Genomic DNA, 27,233 nt, shown 5'->3' with positions numbered 1-27,233 from the left:
CTTGCCCCCCAGTCCCTGCCCAGGGCTCTGCTGCCTGGAGCTGTCCCTGCCAGCAGCTGCTTCCCTGGGCCCAGGGCTGGGCCCTGCCAGCGCTGCCAGAGCCCATCCCAGCCCTGGGGGCTCAGCTCTGCCCTGCAGAGCCCTCCCAGCAGCACAGGGCACTGCCCAGGGGCATCTCTGCCTGGGTAGGCTCTGATGGCAATGTCAGAGCAACCCTGAGGAGGCTGGAAAAGTGACACTGATGCATCTATTAGACAGTTTTGATGTCTAATACCCTCAGGTTCGATCCCCTCTAATCTAACAGAGTTCAAGTTTCAGTGTCTCCTCCTGTGCTCAGAGATTCATTTCCCTGTCACAGTCAGCACCCAGACAACCCAGAGTATAACACTGAAAGAAGTGGTTCATTCTCTTTAAGGTACCCCCTGTCTGTCTGTGCTTCTTGCAAATGCCTTCTGGGAAATTTCCTGCTTAGATCTGGAGCTGTGACCAGACCTCATCCCTGCAGCCCCCTTTGGAGATCAGAAGGACTCTGCCCTGCTCTGCCCTCCTAGGAGTTGTTCCTTCCCCACAGCCCTTCTCCCCCAGCCCCGTGGCAGCTCCTTGGCCGGGCTGAGAGCTGACCCTGGCAGGCAGCAGAGTCCCTGCCCCAGCACACAGAGCCCTGGGGGCAGGACCCTGCTCTGCACCACAGCCCTGGGCACCCCTGGCTGCACCCCCACCTTCCCACCCCACAGCCAGCCCTGGCACAGGGAACCTTCTGGCCCTGGGCCTCTGATGGGGCAGCAGCAAGTCCTGCTCTGCAGCAGCTCCTCCTGCTGCACCCCAGCAAATCCAGCAGAGCCATCCTGACAGCTCCTGCCACTGCTGCCATTTGGCAGCTGGGAGAGGCACTTGCAGGAACTCACCTGCACTGCTCTGCAGCCAGAGCCTGACCGTGGCAAAGGGCTGGCAAGGTTCCTGCCCTGAGCAGCTCTGCCCTGTCCTCCCAGCCCAGGATCCCTTGAACCTCCTGCTCCCTTCTCCTCTCTGCCCTTGCTGCCTGCAGCTCCTGCCCTGCTCTGCCATATGGCCACTTCCCCTGCACTGCAGCAACTGGGAGAATTGTGCTGAAAGATCCTAGAAGCTGTGGGATGTGCCAGCTGTAGGAGATCCCTCCAGGAAGGCAAGTTGAACTTTCCTACAGCCAGAGAATTCTTCCTTCAAATCCTGGGAAGGTTTCTCCTGTAGTGAGAGCTCAGTCACCTCCCAGCCCAGGCTGCCTCTCATCTCTCTGCCTTCTCTCCTGTGCCCTGGGTGCTGCAGGCAGTGCCCTCAGCCCTGCTGGGCTGTGCAGAGGAGCTGCTCACCAGCAGAGCTGTCTCTTTGAAGCTCTTCTTGCTTGCCAGGAGCTCCCTGTGTGCCAGGAGCCCAGCCCAGCTCAGCAGCACAGCAACAGCCCCAGGCAGCCCTTGCTCTGCCCCTCTGGGCTCCCTCCAGCTGTCCCTGGGGCTCCAGGGGAACCTGCTGGCACACAGCTGAAGGAAATAATGATGTTCCTTCTCTCACTTGGGCACAGACCCTTCTTTTAGCAGGGTCATTTCTCCAAACACACACAGAGTTAAGTCCAAGAGTCCCCTTTTCTTATCCCATCATTAGACAGGAAACCCAGACAGTGCCCAGGAGGGATCTCCTTCACCTGCACTGAAGGAAGGGACTCAGCTGAGTCAACAGAGGTGTCTCCTTGTGGCTCTATAGACCTGGGGCCAGAAGGACACTCAGCTCCCTCCACAACCCCCATGGGCAGGGATTCCTCCTGCCCCACTTCAGTGGGCCCAAAACAGGCACCTGCAGGTGACTCCTTGTCCCATCTCCCATGGCAACGAAGGAAGATGAACGCCAGGAGTGACCTGCTGGGACACAAAGCCCTGGTTCCTTCTGAGGGGCCAGAGGTGACCGAGATTCCTGCTGGGAACTGCAGGCTCCAATGGAGCAGTTCCTAGGGACAGGGCAGCAGCTGTGGGATCTTCTTGGAGGCTGCTGGGACATTGCTTTGGCCAACTTCAGTGGCAGAAGGTGCCCACATGTAGGACAGGGGAACCTGTCACTGTTCCTTCTGTCCAGGGCAGCACCTAGAGGTGTTCAGGTGACCAAATGGAGTCAGGTGGCACAAGGAGAGAGGTCTCTCTCCTGTTCTTTAGCAGGGTATTTTCTACATGTCCTCAGAGTACAATGGCAGTTGTCCCCTGGACATGCCTTCACTGCTGAACCTAATTCAGGGCAGGTGAGCCTGGACTGAACAGCCAAAGAGGGGCCTGTAGTGCCAGGGGAGGTGCCAGGGCTCTGCAGCACAAGTGCAGCAGCTGCCATGGACAGCACAGGGCCTGTGCAGGGACCCCGTCCCCATTCCCAGCAGTTGTGTGACAGGCACCACCCAGGGCTTCTCAGACACATTGGGGGCCTTTGGGGCAGGGAGTGAATCCCAGCCCTGCAGGGACATAAGGTGTGGTCCTTCTCTATCCAGCTCGTGCTGGGTAGTTTGTGGATACAAAGCACATCCCAGCAGGGTCTCCACTCCTGTGCATTCCCTTTTCGTGAGGTTTAACCCCAGTGAGCAGCCAAGTACCACAGAACTGCTCACTCAGTCTCCGACCTCCCCCTGCACTGACATGGGGAGGAGAATCTAGAAAAGGCAAAACCTGTGGGTTGAGATAAGAAAAATTTAATAACTGAAACAAAGCAAAGTATGAAAATAATAATAAGTGTAGTAACTGTAATAATAACTGTATTGACAAGGGAGAAAAGAGAGAGAGGAATAAAACCCGAGAGGAACAAGGAATGCTCAACATGATTGCTCACACACACTGCCCAGTGCCCCACACCCCAAGCAGTGATCTGCCCCTCCTGCACAACCTCTCCTCATGTATACACTGGGAATGATGTTCTGTGTTGTGGAATATCCCTTTGGAATGTCCAGGTCGGCTGTCCTGGCCCTGCTCCCTCCTAGCTTCTTGTGTACCTGGCAGAGCATGGGAAGCTGGAAAGTCCTTGATTAGGGTAAGCAGAACTAAACTATCAGTGTGTGATGAACATTTTTCTCCCATGGAATCCAAACTACAGCCCTGCACCAGCTACTAGGAAGAAAATTAACTCTCTAGTTAGGAAGAAAATTAACTCTATCTCAGAATTAATCTGTAGTTAATCTACAGGAAGATTAACCCAATCTCCTAGGAAGAACAGCCAAGACAAGGATGGTGTCCACCCCTTATTCCGCACCATTTACACCATGTCAGATCCCACACTTTCCAATACATTCCACCATCACCTTTCCTATCATTTGATATAAACCCACAGATCTCATTGCTTAGTCTATGAAAGTCTGTTGAGTTCACTTAGTCCAGGATTTTAGGCTCCATCTGCCAAAACACTCTTTCAGGGCAGGAAAAATGCTGTCTACTGTTGGATTGTTGCCTGTTGCAGCCAGTTCTTGTTCCATCACCGCTGTGCTTGTCTGGTCTCCTCCAAGCTCACTGTTCATTTCTCTCAGTGATTTTCACTGTAATACCCCTGACATGGCAAAGAGTTGCCACAGCAGTGAGAATGCAGTGTTAGAGAGTTACCACTGTACTACCACTGAATTCCTTGGCTATTCTCACCCAAAATCCAATCCCTTCAAGGCACACACTGGATTTCCCATCTTTCCCTCCTTACCCACCAAGGGCATCCGTGTCCTTGAGCAACGTGAATCCCACGGGTGCATTTCCCTTTGCCTGAAGCGGGAATAACCCAGACTGTTTTCCCAGCATGTTTGTAATGTGCACTACAGGAACTTTATCCCTTTCTACGGCACGTAAAAACTTGGATTGGACAGGGCCAGCCCGATTGGCACATCCCCCAGTGTTGAGTGACCAGGTGGCCTTTGCTAAATGTGTATCCCAATGTCTGCATGTCCCAGCACCCACTGCATCATTCCATCTTTCCCGAGGCTGGTGCATGGCAGGTGTGCTGGTTTTAGCACCAGCAGGAAATTAAAATTCAGATAAGTCACTCCCCTTCCCACGGCCCTTTTTGGTGAGGGAGGGACAAAAAATGAGAGATTCTAGGTAGAGATAACAATTCACTAAAAACACAGAGCAATGGAATAAGACACACAGTCAGAACAGCAATGTCACCAGTAAAAGTATACAGAAAGAGAAGGTGCTTCACCCTCAAAAGGGGGTCACCACCGGGCACACAGACAAGATGCCGGGTGCTCTCCGAGCGACGTGTCCGCACAGTGCCCCCGAACAAAGGCAATGCAGTGGGGGAGCTCCCAAAGGTAACATGTCCAACCCCTCAGCCCAACAAGGAGAACCAAGGACAAGCCAAGCCCTGGGAGCTGGGTCGTCCCGGCCGTGTGGCGCAGCCGCTCCCTGGGCTCAGTCCCGCGCTGGCTCCTCTCTTCTCCTCCCAACCCGACGGCTGAGGGGGCTGAGGCTGCCCCCCAACCACCTCGTCCTGCTCAGAGCTTTGTTTCAGCACCACGGCCCATCGTGGTTTCCTCTTTCAGCACCAAAGGTCCATCGTCCCAATCCAGGGCAAACATGACGGGGCAGCATCGGGGACGGGGAGTGCAGGAGTGATGCTGACAGTCCCTGCCCTGCAGAGAGCGGGGCAGGATGGAGCAGTTCCGGTGCAGAGCCCCGGCTTTTCCTGCTGAAAGCACAGCCCTAGGGATGGCATGGATGGTACAGGATAAATAACTTGGTCACACCCACAAAGAGCTAAAGTGCCCCTCCTGCTCTCTAACCAGGACAGCGTGGTGACTGACCGCAGCAATGGGAATGTGTGATGGTTGCCATGGTAACTGACCGTAGCAATGGGAATGTATGATGGTTGCTATGGTAACATTGTAGCAACGTGAATGTATGATGTTTGCCATGGTAACTGACACTAGCAATGGGAATGTATGATTGCTGCCATGGTAACTGACTGTAGCAATGGGAATGTATGATGTTTGCCATGGTAACTGACCGTAGCAGTGGAAAGTATGATGGTTACCATGGTAACTGACCATAGCAACATGACTCTATGATGGTTTCCATGGTAACTGACAATACCAATGGGAATGTGTGGTGGTTGCCATAGTAACTGACCATGGCAATGAGAATGTATGATGGTTGCCATGGTAACTGATCAGAGCAGTGGGAAGTATGATGTTTACCATGGTAACTGACTGTAGCAATGTGACTGTATGATGGTTGCCATGGAAACTGACTGTAGGAATGGGTCTGTATGATGGTTGCCATGGTAACTGACCATGGCAACGGGAATGTATGATGGTTGCCATGGTAACTGACCATTGCAACAGGACTGTATGACAGTTGCCATGGTAACTGAACATAGCAATGGGAATGTATGACGGTTGCCATGGTAACTGAATGTAGCAACATGACTGTATGATGGTTTCCATGGTAACTGACCATTTCAATGTGAATGAATGATGGTTTTTAAGAAGCACTAGGCCCTGCTTGACACGACTTTGGAGGTTGCAAACTGTGTGAAAGCTCTGTGTTTATACTTACAAACTCTGTGAAACTATGCAATGTTTATAATTGTTAGCTATGTGTTTATAGTCGTAGGTATGAGAAAATCCTGTGTTTATAGTTGAAAGTTTTGGGAAAACTGGAGATAAAGGAACACCTGCAAGATCTCGGAAAGTCCCTAAGGGCGGATCAACAGGAGGGACTTTGGGTGGCCCTATGATGTCAGGCTGCATGGAGAGCACCAGAACCAATGATCCGAAGGCGTGGTACGCGTGCACAGACTGAGCTATCCAACCACCTTGCTGTAAGCACGTACCCGGAAAAAACTAAACTGTATAAAAGTTAACTCATTTAAATTGAACATCACCTGATCATATTCATTGTCTGCGTGTGTTCCGGAACTCCTGCCGGCCAGAACCCCAGGCGCTGTATCCAAAGGAACCCCAATGAAAGGGGGACGCCGGAAAGATGGGCGGACAAGTCCTGCAATGGAACTCTGTGTGTGCAGCCTCATTTTCTCCTTCAGTGCCCACAGGAGAGGGGGCAAAGAAGTGAGGGTTGGGACCCAAAAACTGTTTTGAGGGGAAAATGAGGATTAAGGGGATAATGGGAAAATGGGAGGAACAGGGAAAGGGTGGAAAAGGGGAGGTGGTCTCGTGGGTCGAATGGTCTCATGGGCACAAAGGGGTTGGGAAAGGGAGGTGGCCCCTCTGAGCTCCCAACATACTGTGGAGTGCTTGGATTATGCCAACACTTTCAGTTTAAAGGAATTACAGAGGTATGACTGAATCATTTTTGTACTCCAGGTTTTAATGATGGCAAATCAGATCTATTGAGAGAAATCAATTATTTAGGGTTATAAGTAATCAGACAAAAGATCTTCATCAGAATTATTTACTGCACAATACAAACACTAAAACTACCAGGAGTACAGGATAAGAGAGGACAGTGCTCTACACTAAAGCAATCGTTGAAGAAATTCTACTAAAGCTGGCACAAAAGCAAGAATTCTTAATTAGAGATGGATGGAACTCCCCCAGACCAACGCTCGTGGGGAGATCCCTGCTCTCAGCCTCGAGAAGTGACCTTGGGGGGTCCCCAGCCAAGGCAGGAATCTCCACACACACCCCAAGAAGGGTTCTGTTGGAAGAACCTGCCCCTGGGAAAGGGGACTGGCCCTTTGTGGTCAAAAGGGATGCACTGACAGTCACTGGACTCCAGGGGTTGCCTCACCATCAGGGGCTTCATTCGGGGTGGAAGCAGCAGCCGAAGCTCTTCCTTCACGTGGGGCACTGGTAGGGCTTCCCTTACTGGTGGGTCCTTAGGTGGTAGGTCAAGCCAAACCTCTGGGCAAAGCTCTTCCCACACTCCCCACACTTGTACGGCCTCTCCCCAGTGTGGATGCGCCGATGGGCGATGAGGTGGCAGTTCAGTTTGAAGCCCTTCCCACAGTCGGTGCAGCGGAAGGGCCACACAAGGGCCTCTCATCCGTGTGCGTCCGCTGGTGCAGGAGGAGATTCCCACTGGTCTGAAACCTCTTCCCACATTCCAAGCACTTGTAGGGCCGTTCCCCAGTGTGGATGCGCTGGTGTCGGTTTAGCTGGGATCTGATCCTGAAGCTCTTCCCACATTCCCCACACGTGTAGGGACGTGCCCCAGTGTGGATGGATGTGCCGGTGCTTCAGGAGGTCGGAGCTGTTTCTGAAGCTCTTCCCACATTCCAAGCACTTGAAGGGCTTCTCCCTGCTGGGGGGCTGATCAGGGACCACCAGCTCAGAGCTCCCCCTCAAGCTCCGGCCGCCTTCCTGGCACAGGCTGGCTCTTTCCTCCTCAGAGCACCCTGGGATGGCTTTGGAGCCCCTCCTGCGGGGGGATCTCCGGCCCTTTTCCTCCCCGCTGCCTTCCTGCACCGGGGAGCCCTTCAAAACGGCCTCTCCCACCAGGGTCTCACGGGGGGATTTGTCCTCCGGGCTCTCCGTCCTCAGCTCGGGGCCTGGGGCAGGAAGCAAGAAGGACAGGGAGGGGATTTGCCTCCGGCCCACAGGGAAGGCCAAGGACATCCCCCCAACTCCGGCCCCGGCAGGACGGCGGCGCCAGCGGGGTTGTCCTGCAGCCGGGGCCATGCTGGGCTGACAGAGCCAGCACAACACCCGCCCAAAGGGACACTGACTTCCTCCTCACCTGCCTGGGGGGCCCAAGGCATCTTCCTCTTCCTCGCAGCCTCCTCCTCCATCCGCCCAAGCTTTGGGAAGGACAAATCCTGATGGGGGGAAAACAAGGGCTGAGCGTGTTGGCTTGGGGGTTCCTCCTGCCCAAGTCCATCTCTAGAACTCACCGGGCATCCTGTGTCCACAAAAACCTCCCAAACACCAAGATTCAGCCCAGAAAAACCCAAACCATCAAGATTCAGGCAAAAAAACCCTCCAAAAGAGCGAGATGAATCCCCTCCCAAATTGTAAAAAGTTGAGATTCAACCAAAAAATACTCTCAAATATGAAGCTTAGCCCAAAAAATCTCTCTCAGAAGTTCCCCCTCTCTGGTCTCTCCCCTCTGGAGTTCGGAGGGTCTCCCCTGTTCGGGATGCTGGGGGTCCCACTTAGGGATGCTGGGAGTGTTGATGGTCCCAAGGGTCCCTTCTCCTCTGACTCCCGCTTTCCAGGTGCCACATTCCCAGACATTCCCCCTCTCCAGGGTTTCCACTTTGTTGTCCCAGGGATCCCAGGGGTCACCACTGTCCTACTGTGCTACTCTGAACCAGCAGAGTAGTTGGAGAATAGACGGTGGTAAAGTGTGGTCTGTGCCAAGTGCTTTAGGACTCTTTGGCCCAAAGAAATGTCTGTGCCCTGAGAACACTGGATCCAGCAGCCCCCAGCACCCCATAGGAAGTTGGGAGATCAGGGGGGCCACCTCCCATTGCCAATCCCCTGTGCCCAAAGACCCCCATGGGACCATCGAACCCTCCAGACCATCCCCCCTTTTCCCTACCTTTTCCCTACCTTTTCCCTCTTCCTTCCACTTTTCCATGGTCCCCTCAATCCCCAGTCCCCTCAGGATCACTTTTGGGGTCACAACCCCCACTTTTTTCCCCCCTCCCCCACCCCTTCCACATCATCCTCCCACTCCCCAGCCCCTTCATGCTCAGTTTGGGGGTCCCACTCTCCCCTTTCCCAGCTCTTCTGACCTCTCACACCCATTTCCCATCATCCCCCAAACCTCAGAGCCCCTCTCCTCTCCACTTTTAGGGGGGTCCCACCACCCATTTTGTCCCCTCTGACCCCCCTTTTCCCACTGACCTCCCCCTTCCCACCCCCCGCTCACCCAAGAGCTCCTCGCCCGCAGCTGGGGGGGCTCCCAGCACCACCAGTGCCCAGAGAAGTCCCCTCAGAGGAGGGGTTGGGTGGGGTCCTGGGTGGGCTCTGAATGTTTTTGGGGGTCCTTGGGGGGCTGTGGGTTAGGGTGTCCTGCTGCCGCCTCCCCGGTCCCATCAAGCCGAGAAGTGCCACAAAATCGCTCTGACTGACTAAGAAACCTCGACACAAGTTCTTTATCCCGTCACCTTCTCAGCTTATCCCTTCCCGCTCCCAGCCCCCTCTGCTGGCTGTCTCTCTCCTCCCTGTGCCCATCAGTCACAGCTGCAGTTATTCCCTCCATGGCAGTCTGGGGGCCCTGCTGAGGAGGTGCTCAAGGAGTCGGTGGTGCCGATCTCCCCCTGCTGCAATTCCTTCCCCCAGGTATGGCTCAGAGAGCCTGACTTCCCTCCTGTGCCTCTGGGCCAGCCAGTTCCTTCCTCCTGGCATTGTCTTCTCTTCTCCATCAGTGGGCAGCGAGGGGCCCTGGATGGTCCCTACGAACCCCCTGCCCTCAGTCCCTCCTGGGCTGGCACATCTCCCAGCCTGTGTCACGGCACCGGCTGCTGCCAAGGGACGGCCCTGCTGCAGTTTGCACCTAAACCCAACAAACTGGGGTGGGGGGGCAGCCCTGGAAACCAGGGCTTTGCTCCCTCGGCTCTGCAGGGGCTTCCCACGGGCTCTCAACCTCCTTTGGGCATCCCCTGCTCTGGCGTGGGCTCCTCCCGGGCTGCAGGGGGGTCTCTGCTCCATCCTGGACTCATCCACAGGTCACAGGCCCTTCAGCTCAGGGTCACCCAGAGCTCCAGTCGGTTCCGTGGAGCAGCGATCCCCTGGTCCCCTGCCAGTGCATGCACCTAGCCAGGGCTGCTCCTCGAGGTTCTCTGGCCCCCTGCAAGCACGGGGCTGTTTCTCCAAACCACCAAACCATGTGTGCCAAACACCCTGGTTGGTCAGTGCCGGCTGGGGGAGCGGGCACTCGGTGAGGGGATGAGAAAACTGCACCCCAGGCTGGGCTGAAAGAGGCTTCAGCACCACTTCTGATGGCCCAGGGGCAGCATCTGGCTTCTCCCAAACAGAAAGATGGCACTTGTTCCTCTGCAGGGAGTCAAGGGCAGGAGGGTGACTCCTGCTGCATGGATGGAATGGCAGAGGATCCCTTGGGTCCCCAGGATGGATCAGCACTCGGGGACACAAATGGCCCTCGGGCTCAGGATGCAGCTGCCAACACAGATTTCCCTGCAAAGTCTGCAGTGTGTCAAGCTCTGAAGAGTAGGTGTGTAGGATGGACACCTACTGAGGGGCGGATGGACAGGGGCCCAGCAGGGACAGACAGGGCCTGCAGGGGAAGGCACAGGGACAACCTGGCCCCCCACACTGACACGGCTGTCTCTGCTCCTCCTTGCAGGCTCCGTGGCCAGGCACAGTTTGTGTTCCTGGGTGCCCACCATCTCAGCACTTGGAGACGCTCAAATCAGCGCCCGCAGCTCTGCAGCAAAGCCCCAGCTCACCTGGCACACAGGGGATGGACACAGCACCTTCAAGGGGATGGGCATTCACAGCTTTGCTTCTCTTCCCCACCACAGGGCTCTCCTTCCTCAGCAGCACCTCTGCCTTGCACTTATTCTCAGCCTCACCTCAGGGACAGCTCTGGGCTCACCTCCGCGCCACTTCTCAGCCTCACCTCAGGGCCTGGGCTCAAGGACAGGAACCTGCAGGGAGGGGACATCAGGTGCAAGCTCAGGGCTGCCTGCTTGCACTGGCCTCTGGGCTTCTTTCTCCTTTCTACAACCAGCCCAGAACTCAGTCTGCTTTGCTAACACCACACATTTACAGACTAACCTTGGAGATAGATATGGACAGACATCTCTATCACCCTGGGGATAGAGCCTCAAGCATGTGCTGCCACAGGAATGGGAATCACAGAATCACAGAATCAGCTGGGTTGGAAAAGACCTCCCAAATCATCAAGTCCAACCCTGGATCCAACCCCGCTGTACTTCCCAGACCATGGCACTGAGGCCACATCCACTCTCACCTTCAACACCTCCAGGGATGCTGACTCCACCCCCTCTCTGCCCAGACCATTCCAAGGCCGGATTACTCTCCCAGGAAAAAATTGCTTCCTAATATCCAACCTAAACCTCCCCTGGCACAGCTCAAGACCCAGCCCTCTTGTCCTACTGCTGCTTCTTGGCACAACAGCCCCACCTCCACCTGGCTCCAACCTCCTGGCAGGGACTTGCAGACAGTCAGGAGGTCTCCCCTGAGCCTCCTCTTCTCCAGCCTCAACACCCCCAGCTCCCTCAGCCTCTCCTCACACCACTTGTGCTCCACTCCCTTCCCCAGCCTCGCTGCTCTTCTCTGCTCCTGCTCCAGCCCCTCCAGGGCCTTCCTCAACTCAGGGGCCCAGAGCTGGACACAGCACTCCAGGGGTGGCCTCACCAGCGCTCACTCCAGCCCAACAATCACTTCCCTGCTCCTGCTGACACACTCTTCCGCAGACAGGTCCCTCTGCAGAGCCCTCCTGCCTTCCAGCACATCAACACACCCCCAGCTTGGTGTCACCTGCACATTTGCTGATGAAATGCCTGGTTCTGCAGCAGCTGCAGATGCTCAAGGGGCAGCAGGACCAAGTCAGGGGCCTGGGGGGCTTTGGGGTCCGGGAGGGTCCTGGGGAGGGGCTTTGGGGATTGGGGGTACAGACCAGGACAGACCAGTACAGACCAGGACAGACCAGTACCTCCTCACTGCTCCCCAGATCTCTCCTGGAGCTGGGCCATGTTGTCGTGAGACACCTGAGGCCCCCCCAGTGCCCTCCCAGTACAGCCCAGTGCCCCCAGTACAGCCCACTGTGTTCCTGTCCCAGGGTGCTGGGTGATCCCTCTTTGGGGGTGTTAGGAGGGATTTGGGGGGGGGGGGCTGGGGGAGATTTGAAGGGCTCTGGGGGGGAGTTTGGGTGGGGATTTTGGGTGTATTAAAGGAGGTCTTGGGGGCATTGGGGGGTCAAAGGGATCTGTGGGGGAAGGGGATTAAAGGGAAAAAGGGGGTTAGAGGACATTTGGGAAGGGTTAATGGCACCTGGTGGGGGAGAGGAAGGGCTGCAATATGAGCAGGTGAATCCTGAGATCCACCTTGGTGAACCCAAGACTCTCTTGGTGTCCCTAATTCTCCCCTTGACACCTGAAGACCCCCCTGGTGTCTCTAGCATCTCCAGGGCCTCTCCATGGCCATTATTCCCCCCTTTACACCCCCAATTCCATTGTCCCCAAACCCCTCCCCACTGTCCCCAAACCCCATCCCTGATGTCCCCAACCTTCCATCTCACTCCAGGAGCGCCCCCTGGACCCTCTGAGCACAAAACGCCCCCCCCCCCCCCCCCCATAGAAAGGCCAAGGGCATCTGGGGACACACTGGGGACAGTTGAGGGGCTTTGCAGGGCACTGGGTGTTTACTGGGGGATACTGGGACACACTGGGGGGAACCAGGGGGCACTGGGAGGGACTGGGGGTTACTGAGGGATTCTGGGAGGGCACTGGGAGGGACTGGGGGGAACTGGGGCACACTGGGGATCACTGGCAGAGAACTGGGGAGTTACTGGGGGATACCAGGACACACGGGGGGGACATTGGGAGGCTACCAGGCCATACTGGGGGTTACTGGGTGCTCCCTGGGACACACTGGGTGGTCACTGGGGGGTTACTGGGCTATACTGAGGGTCACTTGGAGGTTATTTGGATATTCTGGGGGCACTGGGATCCCCTTACCCGCATGTAGTATATCTCCCCCCTCCGATTCTTGGGGAGCATCCCTAGGACTTCTCCCCTGGGGTCTTGGGGACCCCCCAAACCCACTGCTGGGCTTTAGGGGACTCCACAAAATCCCCTCAAAACCCCTGAAATCCCCTCAGAAATCCACCCCTCTACCCATTGAAACCTCCTCAAGGTCCCCTCAAATCCCCTAAGAGACCTCATCCCCCCACCCTGGACCCCCTAAACCCTCTCAGTGACCCACAAAACACACCTGGGACCCCCCCAGCCCATTCAGGGACCCCCCAGTCCCTCTAAGGGAGCCTCAAAGCCGTCTGGGACCCCCTAAACACTACCAAAACTGCCTCAAAATCCCCGCAAAGCCTTCCAACCCGTCTCAGAGACCATTCCAGCCCGCCTGAGACCACCAAATCTCCTCAGAAACCAAAACCCCCTCGGGGGCCTCCAAACCCTTTTCAGGGACCTTCAACCTCCCCCCCCCCGAGTCCCCTCAGGACACCGAACCCCCGCAGGGACCCCTCAAAACTTCCTCGGGAACCCCCGAACCCCCCCCGCTAAACCCTCCCGAGCCCTCCAGCCTTTCCACCCTCACCCGCGCTCCCCGCAGCCCCCGAGGGGATCCCCAGACCCCGCTCTCCCAGCGCTCACCGCCTCCTCCTCCCGTTCCTTCCCACGCGCCCAACATGGCGCTCGCTCCGCGCGCTCCCCGCTCACGAGACCCCGCCGCAGCCAATCAGCGCGCGGCCACGCCCCCCGCCCGCCCCGGGCCCCCTCGGCCTCCTGAGGCCCCGCTGCCTCCTGCCGGCATTGCCGCCCCTCTGCTCCTTGTGTGCCACGGGCTGAGCAGGGACAGGGCACCTCCCGTTCCTCTGCCAACCCCCCGCGCCTGCTCGGGGCCCTGCAGGGCCTTCCCTGCTCCCGAGGGCTGTGGGGGTGCTGAATGGTCAGGGCTTGGGGTTCAGAGCTCAGGGTGGGGATTAGGCAGAAGCTGAGGGGGGTTTGTTGTTCTGCTGGCAGTGTCTGCTTGAGGATTAGGGGAAGAGTTTTTCGGGCTGGATCAGGATTAAAGCTTGGCTTTTCACACTAACACTGCAGGTTTGGGAGTGGGCTGGGCACTGGAGTAGAAAGAAGAGTCTGAAGTTCTGGGTTTGAGCTTTGCCTTCAAGGTCAGGTTGAGGCTGGGAGTAGAGCAGTGGATTCCCTTCAATGGGAGGAGCAGCACTTTTAGGTGGTGTTGGGGCTTGAGGGTACAAAGAGGGAAAAGGCCCATCAAGAATGTTTGCACAGGCAGTGCTGCAGCACCAGCAGCCTTAACTGCACTTGTTTTTACCTCATGAAATCTTTGTTGTCCAAGCCCCTCTTTCCTTCCCCAGTTGTCTTATCCCTTTTGTCCCAGGTCCTCCTGACCTCCCCAAGTCTTTTATCTGGATGGACTCAGCTCTGTGATGACCCTCAGGACCCCTGAGCATCTGCCTGCCCTCCTTAGCCAGTCAGTGCCCGGGAACAGCCCCGGCAGCGCAGCCCCCAAGGGCACACGATGGGCTGTGGGCTGGAGAGGACCCTCCTCAGCCTGGGCAGCAGGGCTGCAGGGGGGGATTCCCTGACCCTCCCCAGATGGGCCCTTCCTGCCCAACAGCTCCTGCTCCAAAGGGCTCCCACACACCCTGGGCCACTTGTCCCACTTGGGCACTGGAGCTGCCCCAGGGCATCTCTGGGCAGTGGCCAGCTCTGGGACTGCTCTGGCAAATCATGGCCTGAAGCCACGAGTGTGGAATTTAGGAGACACTTGAAACCTCTGGAGAACAGGACTCTTGATAATTGCTGAAGGCTTCCTGGCCAGCATTGCCAGACCTTTATTTTTTTATTTTTTTTAATTTCAACAACTTTTCTCCATTTGTTTCCATTGACAACACCTTCTATATGTTCTATTAAGCTGATTCTTTCATTGTCTACATGAATAGTTTTGTGCAGCTACTTATCAAACTAAATATCCCACCATTGATTCAGTTATGGAAACCTGGCTCAGAGGAAGCTCCTGATTTTTGGGACACCTTTCATATCTCTAATTTTGCCTTTTTGGTTCTTCCTCTCCCTATTTCTGTTTTGAAAATGCTCTCCAGGATGTGTGTTCACACTGGGAGTGTTTTCACACTCTGAGCTGTGCCCTATGCCATGGGACAGGGGACAAATGCACCTTCCAGAGAAATCTGCCCCTCCTGCTCACAGAAGCCCTCTGAGTGCCCAGGTGAGATGGTGCCCAGGCTGCTTTGCTGGTGTGGAATGAAAGGGCCAGGCCAGAAAGGCAGAGGAGGGTGATGGAGGAGACAGGGCCATTTGCAGGGGATGTGTGTGAGGCTGGGGAGATGAATGTCCCTGGGCCAGAGAAGGCTGTTCCTGGAGTCACCCCAGAAGTGTCAGGGCTCTGAGAGGGCTCCAGAGCTGAGCTGGGCTCCTGCCTTGCTCACACCCTCAGGGCTGTGCAGAGACAGGAGTCCTTCATTTGCACACACACCCCCAGTTCCTGGCAGCAGGGGCAGTGTCTGCCTGGCTCCTGCTGCCACTGCCAGGGGCTGGAGGCCCCTCAGCCCTGCAGAGCCCCCACCCTACCCACTCCCACACTTCAGCTCAACATTGGGGTTTTCCCCTCCCTGGCACTGCCCAGTCCAGCCCCTCCCTGGTCCCCCCATCTCCCTGCCCCTGCCCCAGCCCAGCAGAGCAGCACACTCAGCTCTGGCCCTGCAGCAGGACATGGAGGCCCTGGAGCTCAGGGACAGGCCCTCTGGGTCTGCAATGCTCAGCACATCATCAGCTCAGGCAGCTCCTGCAGCCCCAGGGCCAGCCCCACTCCCCAGCACAGCAGCAGAGAATCGGCCCCAGGCTCCTCAGGCCCCATTTGCCATCTCCAGGGGCACTGGCCACCACCAGCACCAGCTGCAGCAGCCTCAGCCGGTCAGCCCCCACAGTGGGACCCTGGCACTGCTGCTGTGCTGGGACTCTGTTTCCCTGCCCCTCTGCACACAGGCACTGCCCTGCCAGACTCATCAGAGGTCTCAGAAGATTGAACTCAGAGAAAACAAGTCACTGAAGGATCCCTGACTTTGTTTCAATGCATTCCTCATTTACACAGACTCTGGGTCAAATTCAAGATGTAGACAGTGACCCAGACATAGGATGAATAATCAGTATTCACTGTACACAACTTTATCCCAGGAGAAAAACCACATGAAAACCCTGACCCAGCACCACAAAACCCTGAGCAGGCAGGCTGGAACAAGGAGTCCCATTCTGAATGCAATGGAAGAGAAAACAGGCCCTTTGTGCCTTCAGAAAAGCATCCAGCCATCATTTTCCTCAGGGCATCCTTGAAGCAAAAGATTTCTTAAGACAGATGCCAGAGCTTGGCAGCAGGCTGTCCTTCTTAGCTTGGAAAATCTCTGCTAACTTACCTAACAATGGTACAAACATCCCACGTTAATGTTGTCAAACAGCTGCATCTGCAGGATTCATGTTCCAGCCTTACCTAATGCACAATTATCACACCTCTTTTTAAATTTAAAGGGGAGGAAAAAAAAAAAGCGGGGGTGGAGAGAGAGTCCCCACCCCAGTCATCCATCAAGTGAACATCCTGGCCACTGCTCCTAAGAAATTTAATACATGCTAAAAAGATATAAAAAGACATCAAAAGCTTTCAGAAATAAAAGTGCTTCAGAAGCTAGATTTTAAGATTGCCAAGTGGGTTTTTGCCAGATTATAAAGTTGACTGAAATGCCAGGATACTGCATTTTGGAAGCAGCAGTAGCTCACATATTGCCTTGTATTAGTGGCTGAAGTGTGTTGCTGATTCCAAAGCTGGACTATCATCATCTGTGGAGGAGAGTAAATAAATAAATAAATAAAAACTGGCATTCCCTACCAACCCTGCTGCCTTGAAGCACAGGAAAAAAAAGTGAAGACCACTTTATTTTGATTACAGTGCTTTCCCCAGGCAGGAATTTTTATTTCAGTTAGAATCTTTGAACCATTCCATTTTCAGTGAGGCATTTTTATAATTACAGTTGACATCTTCATGGAAGAATGAAACCTTTGAGCAACAGCTCTAAAGCATGAAAGTTGCCTGCAGGAAAAACTTAAATTATTTTACACCCAAATGGAGCCTGTTGTTTTTAGCTAAAATTTAATAAACCTTAAATCAGTGACCTTTCTTTTACTGAAAGCCTGCCCTTTGGAAAACTAACTTTCCCAAGAAACATATTTTTGTGAATAAATGCCAAACAAAGGGCTATTGAAATCTAAACATTTTCTCCATTTATAGCTTGTGAACATTTAGTTTCTAAATTCCCAGCTGCTACCTAATGTACAGAACAGTGGTGCCTTGGTTGAATCACATATCATTGATTTCAGAGTGTCACAGGGATCTCATTGACGGGAATCAATTAGAATCCAAAATCAATCAAATATGTTCGTGCACTATCATTTCTCGAATTTGTATGTCCCAAAATTAATTGTAAGCATGTGAAAGAACCTAGAAATAAATTTTGTAAAGGTACAGAAATAAAAATCAGTCAACTTTGAGAAGATAATAGTGTATCTGAGCATGTTTCATGCCTGCTGGGGTAAGTTAATGGTGAATCACATCTTCCCTTCCCAGCACAGGCTGAGATATATTCTTTATGGAACATGAAAATACCCAGTGACTGAAGGCAGAGGACACACCAGTCAATGATCCAGCATTATTTTATGAACAGCCTGTTACACACCCAATATCAAACATGCTGCCAGCATATTACAAAATGCACAAGTGTGTTACACTGAAAAACTGCACATTGTAAGTGAGCCACTGCACTTCAGGGAGAAAGAAAGGATAGAATTCCTGAATCTCTACCAAAAGCAGGAATAGATGTGGCCACTTCTCCAAAGAGCTGTTACTGTTGCTGAGGACTCCTCTCTGAACACATTCACCTGTCATTCTGTCAAGGTAATAAATCCTTCCACTCCTTACAGCACACTCAAAAGCACCAGGCTATTTAATGTCAATGGAAAAATGGCCCAAATTGTCTAAAACATTTCCTTTTGCTCATGTAAAAGTGCTGGCATTTTACTTCCTTCCTGATAAGCCAGTGCCAATGGACCTGATTATTCTTTTCTTATTCAAAGCATATCAGTAGTTCCAAAGCACTCTCCATCTTATCAGGTGTCTGAACAGCACAGTTACTGAAAACAGTTTGTCCTGCTCCTCTCTCCTTCTGCCAGGCTATCAGATAAACCCAACTAACTCTCTGTATTTACACACAATCAAACATAAGCTGTGTCTTCAACCCACTGTAGCCTGTTTCTGGCATGTTACAGGTTTTCTGCTTGACATTAGTTGTACCCAAAACAGCAGCAGTGAATTAGCTTAGAACAAAGATACAGTCACTCCATAGCATGGAACACAAAAGGGACACAGGATAGGAAAAGAAAAAGGGATACATGTTGTGAAGTAAGAATGATCCCTCTCATCTCAGCAGTTCATAGGTATTTATCTGGTGCTACTTGAAAAAGAGCATGGAAGCAGTAGGGTTCAAATGCATTCAAAACAGACCTGACACAGGCCTCAAGAGTAGAAAAATAATTTCTTTTTTTTTTGTTTATTTTATTCTCCTGTCCTCTAGGAACTGTCTCTGATTTGCAAGGGGTGAGAAAGTGAAAGAAGGAAATGGTCACAGTGACTGAAAGCGTTTAAATGCCTTTACAGTTTTTGTCTGTAACAAGACTGATTTTCATGGTCCAACCTTCATTTGGCACTAAAAGACCCCCCCAAAAACAAACCAAAAAAACCCTCTCCCCCAGACAAGCCTCTCGGCAACTCTCCTTTTCATTCAGTGTCTCGGATACAGAATTTTCAGTGCTGACTACTGAGGAATAACACAAGATCAACTCCTCCAGAAGGGACACGGCTTTGAAGGTTTTGCTTCCTGCCCAGCCCTAGGGAATAGGCACAGCATCTCCCTTCCTCTTTCTCAGGATGACAGGATATCCTCGGGATGAGCCCAGTGTTGGAAGAGTTAAACATTAACCTGGCTGTGCCCTGGGCACTCTCAGCTGGCTAAATGAAAAGTTCTGGAAAGCCAGGAGAAATCCTGAGTTGCAGCTCTTTGATTAAGTACAGCCTTCTTTAGAAGCTGAAGCTCCAGCCCCTGAGTGGAGGATCCTTCCCACCACTTCTACCATTGACAGTCGCCCTGAGCAATAAAATATCAAACATAAAAAGACAGTGGCATTCATCCTCCACAAAGACAGGACCAAATCCTGCAGCCAATTTGATGACAGAAAAAAAATTTAAAAGGAAATAAAGAATACAGAGAAAATTTCTTGATCCTTAGTTACATTTCCAGTATATGGAGAACTACACAAACTGCCAGTAGCAGAGTGCTCAGAGTACATAAAGGAGTGTGATTTCACCATTTTGTTAAATATTGGTTTTACTAGATTTTCGTGTCTTGTATTTCTTTGAAAATATTCACGTGAGATTGAAAAAAGTTTTTCTTTCAAAAACAGCTCTAGAAACCAACCCAGAAATTGGGGGAGAGGGGTGAAAGAGCAGCAGTCACACGTACAAGAATGGTCTGAATAAAGCAAGTCACCTCCTGCCCACCCATCCTGGCACCTGCTGGGAAGGAATTTTGGAAATGCTTAGGAACAAGCCAGCACTACATTTTAGATATGACTTTTTCATCTCTACATCTACAGGACTTTAAACTGTTTCATGTCTGTAAGGGGGGTACTTTTGGATTAGATGATCAATGGAGCATAGAGGCATGAGAAAGGAATCATATTAGGATGTGAAACCAGCCAGAGTATGGTACAATGTAACTTCATGGCACAAGCGAATTGTAGGGTCCATTGTGCTTTTTAGCAAGTCAGCTTGATATCCCCTATTATCAGAACTGAGTTCTTCCTTGGTTTTGCTACATATTGCAAGACAGATACATCTACCCTTGAAACACAGGGATAGAGGTCATACATAGGGGTGAGAAAGATGATGATGGGAGGAAGATTCTGTGGGCAGGGGTCACTGGCCCCTTGCCCTACAGCAGGGCACGCACAGACTGTTGCTATCAGGTGATGAACAGGCAGGGTTTGGCTGCCACTCAGGCATCACCTTATACTGGGTACTGGCCCTACGTGGTGCAATGTAGAGCCTTTAAAATGGGGTGTCAGGACTGCTGGGGTGAGCGATCCTCATCCTGCCATGGAGACTGTGTTGTTCCACCGGGACGCCCACTAAGCACGGGCACCGACCAGCTGCTGCAGATCCTGGCAGCCCTGGCCTGTCTGTGTGGGTAAGCACAGTTTATTGAGAGGAAGCAACTGAGAAAGCCACTGTTTTATATCCTTTTTTGATATCCTTTTAATTCCCTTTTTACTAGTTAATACTGTGTTAAAAGCCACTCGTAGTATTGTTTTAATATCCTTTAAATTTTCCTTTAATTCCCTTATTACTAGTTAATACTATAATAAAAGCCGTTCATAGTATTGTATGAATGCCAACTGATAAAGCAGGTTTTTTGTATTCTTTTTTAGCTTTTGATTCTCTTTGCTAGTTTTTATTCTCACTGCAATAAAAGATTTTTTGTACTGTTTGAATGTCTGTTGCACTTGTTTTATTCCGGGCATGTATTCAAATGAACTAATACACAGGGGCACAGCTCTTTGGGGCAGGAGACGAGCAGCACCCTTGCCAGGACTCGGGGCAGTGGCAGGTCTCCTTGGGCCAGGACTTGCCACAACTGCTGATTTGGGTGCAGCCCTTGCCAAAGGGCTCCCAACAGCATTGGTGCCCTTGCCCACACCTTCCTTCTCGGTGTCAGCCCCCCTGTTTAGGATGGCCACCAGCCAGCACTTCTCCCAAGGAGGCCGTGCCAGCTTGTGTGGAAGGCCCCGTGCCCTTCCCGCTGCGACTGAGTCGGCGGCCGAGGGGGCTCCTTGTGCTGCCGTGAGCAGGCACAGGAGGGGAGTGTTTGCTCATTTCTTGAGCCGTTCCTACAGTTCAGGTCCAGCCAGATTAGATACTTCAGAGAGTGGATTCCCTCCAAGGTGGGGCAGGTTGGCGGGGCTGGGGGAGGCCCCAGGCCACGTGGCACTGTGTCCCAGGGCCCTTTGTGACACGCTGGGCACGGCCGGTGGGATGGAAGGGGGCAGGGTGTCCAAGGGCCCTTTATGACCCGCGGTGACAGAGGTGCTGCTGGTGACACGGCCACAGTGTCAACAGTGCTCCTCGGAGCAGGCGACGGGACAGGACGGGACAGAGCGGTGCTGTGCGGAGCCCCCGCGCAGCCAACTCGTGCCTTGCTGACCCGGAGCGTTTTGGAGGATTTTCTCGCTTTCAGGTGACCTCGAGGCATTTCCACAGGATTTGGAGACCCGGAGTTTCTCCGAGGTGTCTCTAATTCCTGTGGCAGGTGCCCTTGAGACCCTTTTGCAGGACTTGGAGACCCGGAGTTTCTCCGAGGTGTCTCTAAGCCCTGTGGCAGGTGCTCTTCAGACCCTTTTGCAGGACTTGGAGACCCGGAGCTTCTCCGAGGTGTCTCCAATCCCTGCGGCAGGTGGCCTCAAGGCCATTCTGCAGGACTTAGGGCCCGGAGTTTCTCCGAGGTTCTCTTTCTCTCTTGCAGGTGCCCTGGACACCAGACTGTGGCATGGCAGGGAGACGCTTCAGCCTGCTCAGGCTGTTCCGGAGGAAGAAGGAGGAGGAAAGCCCTGGGGCTGCTCCAGCACAGCAGCCTGAAGAGGTGCAGCAGGTGCAGCCCCCGCAAGAGGGTGAGTGCTGGAGCTGGGCCACAGGGCTGGTGGCTGCAGTCCCCTTGACCTCATCCTGTCCCATCCCCTCTGGACATGCCCAGGGAAAGGGAGGGGGGCAAAGGGGCCAGGGCTGATCTCCTGGCAGCCGTGCTCCATCCACTGGGCATCCCGGGGCTGGCCCTGCCTGCTCCTGGAGCCCAGGCCTGGGCTGTGTTCTCCGGCCTCTCCCGCACACCCTCAGCTCTGAGCACGCTCGCTCTTTGCCAGATGCAGGCCAGGAGCGGACAGAAGAGCAGCTCCGTGCCCGTGGCCGCTTCCGCAGGGCAGCACAGGTACCTGCAGCCATCCCCGCCTGGGCTGGGCCTGCTCTCACTGCTCAGCCCAGCACCGCTGTCGCGGCCCTCCAGGGGACATCCCTCTCTTCCCTGCCCTTCTTTCTCCTGCAGACATTTATGAAATTCATGGGCAGTCGGCGTAGAAAGGCCAGGATCACACCAGCTGATGTCCAGGCCCAGCCTGACACCATCCCGACCCAGCTGACAAATCCTGATGTCAGCACCGCGTCGACTGCTGCCCCAGCAAAGTGTGACACCGCAACCACTGATCACACAACCCACTGGGACACCACGTCCACTGATGATGTGTCACACTGTGACTCTGTGCTGCCTGGTCTCACGGAGGAGGCCGACGCCACAACGATGGAGGGCGTGGCGAGCACTGACGCCGCGCCTGTTCAGCGCCTGGCCGATACCCCCAGCCTGGAGTTTCTTGAGGAGAGAGCTGTCTCTGCTGAAGTAAGCAGCCTGTGGCCCCCCAAGCTGGGTGCGCTGGGCCCCCTCAGCCTTTGAGGCTGGCACAGTGTGCTGGGAAGGGAAGCATTTCTCGGGGGAAGCTGGGCAAGTTGCTCACTCTGGCAGCTGTCCACCTCTCCCCTGTGCATCCTCCAGGCCAGACTGTGGGACCTGGGGACCTGGGGCTGCTCAAGGCATCTCCAGTCCCTGGGGCAGGTGCCCTTGAGGCCAGACAGTGGGACGGGATGAGGCGAGACATTTCCCAGGCTTCTCTCTTGCAGCTGCCTTCAAGGCACGACTGCAGGACTTGGGGAGCCAAAGCTTTTCCATGGCATCTCTGCTGCAGGTAGCCATAACACCAGACGGAGACATGCAGCAGAGACCCCCCACGGTGCCCAAGCTGGCCTGGGTGAAGGAGGAGGAGAAGGAGGAAAGCCCTAGGGCTGCTCCAGCACAGCAGCCTGAAGAGGTGCAGCAGGTGCAGCCCCCGCAGGAGGGTGAGTGCTGGAGCTGGGCCACAGGGCTGGTGGCTGCAGCCCCCTTGGCCTCATCCTGCCCATCCCCTCTGGACATGCCCAGGGAAAGGGAGGGGGGCAGAGGGGCCGGGGCTGATCTCCTGGCAGCCGTGCTCCATCCACTAGGCATCCCGGGGCTGGCCCTGCCTGCTCCTGGAGCCCAGGCCTGGGCTGTGTTCTCCGGCCTCTCCCGCACACCCTCAGCTCTGAGCACGCTCGCTCTTTGCCAGATGCAGGCCAGGAGCGGACAGAAGAGCAGCTCCGTGCCCGTGGCCGCTTCCGCAGGGCAGCACAGGTACCTGCAGCCATCCCCGCCTGGGCTGGGCCTGCTCTCACTGCTCAGCCCAGCACCGCTGTCGCAGCCCTCCAGGGGACATCCCTCTCTCTTCCTTGCCTTTCTCCTGTAGCTGGTTTGCAGATTCATCAGGTGCATTTGGCATGAAGAGGCCACTTTCATGGCCACTGGGGACATGGCAAACCTCTTCAATGCCCAGACCAGCGCTGCCCTGCTGGATTTGCTTGTGGAGAATGGTGTCTACAAAGCAAAGCAAGTAAGCAGCCTGTGGCCAGGGCTCGAGTCCCCCAGGGATGCTGTGGCCCCTCACGCTGGCTGCTCTGGGTCCCCTCAGCCTTTGAGACCAGCAGAGTGTGGTGGCAAGGGGAGCACTTCTTGGGGGAAGCTGGGCAAGTTACTGGCTCTGGCAGCTCTCCAACTGTCCCCCATGTCCCCTCCAGGTGCCGGCCATAGTCAGGTGCATCCATCAGTGGCTCACGTCCAATGTGTCTGCTGAGCACAGGCTGGACAAGACTCTGGTCCTGCTGACCGAGGCACACCCCACGGATGTTGCAGTGACCCTGCTGCGCTCTGCCCCAGCCTGTGACAGGTATGGGGCCCACCTGCCTTGAGGGCTCACCTGCGTTTAGACTCCATCTCCCTGGACAGTCGTTCCCAAATGGGGTGCCAGAGACATGGAGACTTCCAGGACATTCCAGCTCCTGTCTTTGCCAGCTTTGGCATGTCAGCCTCCAATCCTGAGGCCAACCTGCCTCCCTGCCCCACAAGGCACCGTGGCTCTGTCACCTGGGCCCTGCAGCTGCCCAGGCCACAGAGCTGTGTCCCAGACCCCCCTGAACCAGAGTTGTGACTCCACAGAGCTGCTCGCACCATGTGGAAGACACTCATCTCCTCCAGATGGACTAAGGAGCCGGTGCTGCAGATCCTCTTCTGTGCGCTGGAATACTGGCCAGCGCACAGGAGACGCACCTCTGATGGGGATGAGAGAGATGTCTTTGCCCTGGCTGTGAGTTTCTTGAGCTGGCCTCTGCTCGCCCCCAGGTTGCCTCTGGGATGCCTTTCCATCCTCCCTCACCACTGCTTCTCCCTGCCCCAGGCACTGGGCTGCAAGCCTGGCTTAGGGGCATGTTCAGGGACACCAGGCTGGGGGATCCCCCTGTGTCTCCTCTGGCCTGTCCCTGCCACGCTTGGGCCCTGCCACATGGACATCTGGGCCCTGAGAGCCGTCTCTGGGTGCTTTGTCTTTGGCAGGCAACTGTGGCACTCTGGGAGATCATCCAGCTGTCCCACTCCTGGTGCCCAGGGGGAGTGAAGGACAATTTCCCGCGCCTCCTTCTGACTCTGCTCTTCCAAGTTTTCATCAGCACAGAGGAGATGTCAGAGGAGGTCGAGACCTTCTGGAGGCGATGCCGGGAGCAGCGCAGCCTTCCCCCCAACCCCAACAGGTGCTCCATCCCAGTCCCCTCTCCCTGCCACGCCCTTGGGGCTGAGGCCAGGGCTCTGTGCCTGACCTGGGCTGTACTCTGCACACAGGTTTACAGTGCAGACCGTTAAAGCCCTGCTGCGCCAGCTGCTGGATGAGGACGTGTTGATGGCGATCGGTCGCAAGTGTGGCTGGGACATGCTCCTCAAGGCTGACAGCCACCACTATGCAGTGGGTCTGCTGGCCAGGTGAGAGCCCTTTCTCCCCACTGCCCCACACCCCCACAGGTCATTTCTGCCCTGTGCAGAGGCCACCCCACACAGTGCCCGTGCTGCTGGGCCAGAGGGCCTTGGCAGCCAGGGATGGCTGAGCAGAGTGGAAAAGGCGGAGAGAGGCGGCTGCACAGGAGGAGCCACCTCCCAAAGTGCCCACGTCCTCTCCTGGGCTGGTGGTCAAAGACCAGGCCTGTGTGAGTCAGTCCCAGGAGAGCTTTGCCCACCTGGCTCAGGGTCTCTGGCACCTTTATTCCCCCTTGCAGGGAGCTGTGCCGTGTCTCCCTCCCCTTTGGTCACCGCATCGCCGTCAGCCTGCTCCCACGGCTCAGCAGGGGAGACCCCCTGTGGGAACTGCCTGCCCTGGCGTTCCTGGTGGAGGTGAGCCTGATGGCGAGCGCTGCCTGGCCCAGCTGCCTCCCCCTCTCTGCCCTCTCACAGCTGCAGCCGCCCGGGACGGTGCCTGCACCCTGTGCTGCTGCCTGGGCCCAGCCCCGGGCGGGTCCGGGCTCCTGCTGGCCGGGCACCCTGTCACTGCTCCCTGCCTTTCAGGTCCTGCACTGCCTGAACCCCAGACAATTTGGGCCCAGCGTCCTGCAGATTATTTCCAGGCACCTGCGCAGTCAGTGCCCGGAGAGGCGTCGCCTGGCGCTCCGAGGCCTGGTGGTGCTCAGCAGGGATCCCGCAATGGTGAGCAGGGGGCAGGGGCTGAAGCCGGGCCGGCAGCGTGTGGCTGTGCAAGGCAGTAGCTTGGCCTTGGCTGGCCTTTGGCAGCTGTGGCAGCTGCTCCCAGCTCTCCTCCTCCCCGTTCAGCTGCCCGACTCCTTTGGGAGGCACCTTTGGCCTCTGGGCCCCGCGGCAGCAGCGCGGGGCTGCACCACAGCATTGTGTTCCACACAGGCTATGAGCATGCGGAGCCTGAGTGAAAGCCTCCTGGAGCTACTGCAGGATGCAGACACGGACGCAGTTCAGATGACCCTCTCCGCGTTCATCAACATTCTGCGCTTCCAAATGGTCAAAATATCCAGCCCAATAGCCCTGAAGTTGCTTGAGGCTCTGCGGCCACTCTTTGACAACGTAAGGCTCTGTGCCCCTCATCGTGGGCACTGAGTACTGCCAGGAAACTTTGGGCCCAGTGTCTTTTCAGGCCTGTGCCCTGGTGGGCCTGGAGAAGCCAGTGCTGAGGTCTTTTCCTCTTCCTTTGCACCAGGAGCACAGCCAGCTGCAGCAGCTCTCCATGCTCCTCTTCCAGGAGCTGATGGAGGCGACAGAGAGGAGCAGGAGCCTAAAGCCACACGTGTACCTGAGTCTGGTGCCATTCTACTTCAACTGGCACAATGAGAATAAGCGTGTGGCAGAGGTGAGGACTCGTGGGCTCTGGTGTCCCCATGGCAGGAGGCTGCTGTGCCTCCTGCCCTGGCCCATGGTCGCCTGCAGCCTCCTCCTGGCCTTGGTGCAGGGATGCGGGTGCTGTGCCCTGGGCTGCGGTGCCACGGCCCGCTCTCTGTTGCTGTGCAGGCCTCTTGGAGAGCACTGTTTGGTGCAGCCAAGTTCCTGAAGTGGTGGGATCTTGAGGACTTGGTGACCATGGAGGAGCCATGGAGGTTTCCCGAGTGCCTGGTAAGGACGGCCCCAAAGCCCCAGCCCCTGATGCCCAATGTGTGGGGCTGGCAGGGTGCCTGTGTCCACTGCTGCACCCACAGACACCAGCCTGTGCCCCACACACTGCTCCCTTCCCTGGGGCGTGCGGGCTCTTTTCCAGGCTCCCTTGCCCCCGCAGCCAGGCTGCCATAGAGCCCCGGCCCAGCTGGGCTGTGGGGCAGGGCCGCCCCACGGCTCCCCAGGAGCACCCAGCCCTCTGCTCCCCCCAAAGCCCGGCCCCAGCAGCTGCTGGCCAGGCCTCAGGGCTCTGTGGGCAGGGGAGCCCCGTGCTGGGGGCAGGGAGTGCCCGGCCAAGGGGCAGAGCCTGAGCCCAGCCTTCCCTCCATGCCCTGGCGCTCTTTGCAGCTGGAAAAGGACAGGAGCCGAGTGGGCCAGTACGTGCGCCAGGCCCTGCCGTTCCTGGAGAGCCCAGAGGAGCCCCTGCGAAAGCTGGCCATCAAGTTTCTGGGTGAGCCACAAGGCCGGGGTCCCTCCCCACCCCGCTGCAGCTCGGCCCCAGCCCCGGCTGCTGCAGCGGCAGCAGGATGCGGCCCAGGGCATGTGGAGCCCCGAGTGGCCCCGAGCGCCTGCTGCCGCCCTGTGCCAGCCCAGCCCTGGGGCGTCCCCATGCGGGAAGGCCCCGGGCTCAGCCCTGCCAGGGCAGGAGGCCGTGTGGCCGGGCTGGCAGCGCCGCTGCAGGGGACCTGTGCCTCTGGGGCCTGACAGGCTCTGTGTTCCCAGGGATCGCCGCCAGGTCCATGAAGCAGGAGCAGCCAGAGCTGCAGCTCATCTGCCAAGGTGAGCGAGGGCACCTTCCAGCTGATCCCCTTGGGCCCTGCTCCCTCCTGGCCATGGCAAGAGCTGGCTGGGATGGCCCTGGCAGGAGGGGCTCCTCGC

The 27,233-nt window shown here is 55.7% G+C and overlaps 1 long non-coding RNA gene across 1 annotated transcript in view; it reads right to left on the bottom strand.

The window, feature by feature from the left end:
- The window catches only part of LOC135405704 (uncharacterized), a 614,579-nt gene that overhangs the window by 322,835 nt on the left and 264,511 nt on the right, over positions 1–27,233 (bottom strand). The gene's annotated exons all lie outside the window — the stretch shown is intronic.

The sequence above is a fragment of the Pseudopipra pipra genome, chromosome W (assembly GCF_036250125.1).
Source record: "Pseudopipra pipra isolate bDixPip1 chromosome W, bDixPip1.hap1, whole genome shotgun sequence".
NCBI lineage: Eukaryota > Metazoa > Chordata > Aves > Passeriformes > Pipridae > Pseudopipra > Pseudopipra pipra.
This window is presented reverse-complemented; position numbering and strand designations above follow the sequence as displayed.